Source organism: Magnolia sinica, chromosome 3, assembly GCF_029962835.1.
Source record: "Magnolia sinica isolate HGM2019 chromosome 3, MsV1, whole genome shotgun sequence".
Lineage (NCBI taxonomy): Eukaryota > Viridiplantae > Streptophyta > Magnoliopsida > Magnoliales > Magnoliaceae > Magnolia > Magnolia sinica.
The window spans coordinates 18,943,965-18,945,668 of NC_080575.1; the positions used below are offsets into that span (position 1 = coordinate 18,943,965).

A 1,704-nucleotide genomic window follows, 5' to 3' on the forward strand; every position below is an offset into this window, starting at 1 on the left:
AACTCTAAAGTTTTCCATAAATTGCACAATCATAAGTCCATGTGGGTACGACTTTGGCCTCACCAATTTATTACTACATTACAGCCCTGCACTTGGGGTTTGTTCGATCAAGTTTTTAGTGTCGTTGCTGGGGACTTTGGCTGCGTATTTCTGAAATACATTAGTATTAGAATTAGTTTAGGATTACGGTTTTCTAAATTTTTTTATACTAACATTCTTTCTTCTATTTTATAGAATTTAAAGTCATCAATCGGGTACTATCCTTCCAACCCCTTTCTTTAGTATTTCAGATTTCTTATTTTTTCTATAATTTTTATTTTAGTAAAAGCATATTTAAGTTTAGAATTAGGCTTGAAAGTGTTTCATGCCTAAGTGGGTCCGTGATAACAATCTAAGCCTCTTAAGTGAAGGAGGATTAATTGAAGGTTTTCCAATCCATCGCTAGATTAGACAATACCTAAGGTCCTTTGCATTGGCTGAGAACATGGCTGAAATCAACCTTATCATTGTGTTGACGAACAACAAGATGAGAACAATGTGCATGATGGTCCTCCCCCTAGAACATTACGTGATTACTTACAACCAGTTAGGACGAGCATACCTTACTGCATGATCTTTCCACATAATACATGAAACGTGGATTTTAAGCTGGGAGTGATCCAACTACTCCCTAAATTTCATGGATTAGATTCTGAGAGTTTATACCTACATCTCAAAGATTTTGATGAGATTGTAGTAACCTTACACTTCCATTATGTGTCAGATAACACCCTATGATTAAAATTGTTCTCGTTCTCTTTAAAGGAGAAGGACAAGTCATGGCTTCACTCCTTGAGACTGAGATCGATTGGGACATGGGCTGAGATGACCTAAGAGTTCCTTAAAAAGTTCTTCATGGTTCATAAAATCAACATTCTTAGAAGGACGATCATGATTTTTTCACAGAAAGAGGAAGAAACCTTCTTCAAATACTAAGAAATATTCAAGGTTATTCTAAGTGCTTGCCCACATCATGACTACAAAATTTGACGCGTCATAAGCTTTTTCTATGGTGGACTAACTTGCCCATGCGCCAATTTATAGAAATAATGTGCAATGGGAAATTCATGAACAAAGATCCTAATGACGCGTGGAATATTTTGATATGCCTACTGAAAATGCACAGTCATGAGATACTTCATCCAAGCCCACTAACCCCAAATTAACTCAATCCAAAGAGAAGGGAGGAATCGACATGTTAAGGGAGGAAGACGACGTTAATGCTATGATTCATTGACTTCAGCTAACCATGAGTGATAAGATTAATATTTGTAATAGTCATGTCAAGTAATGGTATCATCTACAAAGTCCAAATAGATAATAAAATAAAAAAGTAGCCTATAATCAGTGAAAGAGAAGATCTTCTTATCAAGATACATACCATTCCACCTAAGCTGTCCAGAATAGTGAGAGAGAAGCATTGTAACTTCATCTTAGCACTTACATTTTCGCATGTCGTAGGCTTTACATAATCACCTATACTATATACCAAATGATTTAATGGTTTCTTCAGATCTGATCGTGCAAGAAAAGTGCAGGCCTGTAGATAACCACAAAAAATTGTAATATCCATTTGTTAAGATGACCATATGTATCACATTTTAAGCCCTCCATCAGGATTCAATCTTCAAACAATAACATGGAGTAAAAGAAGTACCTGAGTGT

The 1,704-nt window shown here is 35.7% G+C and overlaps 1 non-coding gene across 1 annotated transcript; it reads right to left on the bottom strand.

Annotated features, from left to right (window-relative positions):
• Positions 1-912: 912 nt before the first annotated feature.
• LOC131241776 (small nucleolar RNA R71) lies at positions 913-1,018 on the bottom strand. Its single transcript, XR_009169343.1, has one exon. It is a non-coding gene; the product is annotated as a small nucleolar RNA R71 (small nucleolar RNA).
• Between the last annotated feature and the right edge of the window lie 686 nt (positions 1,019-1,704).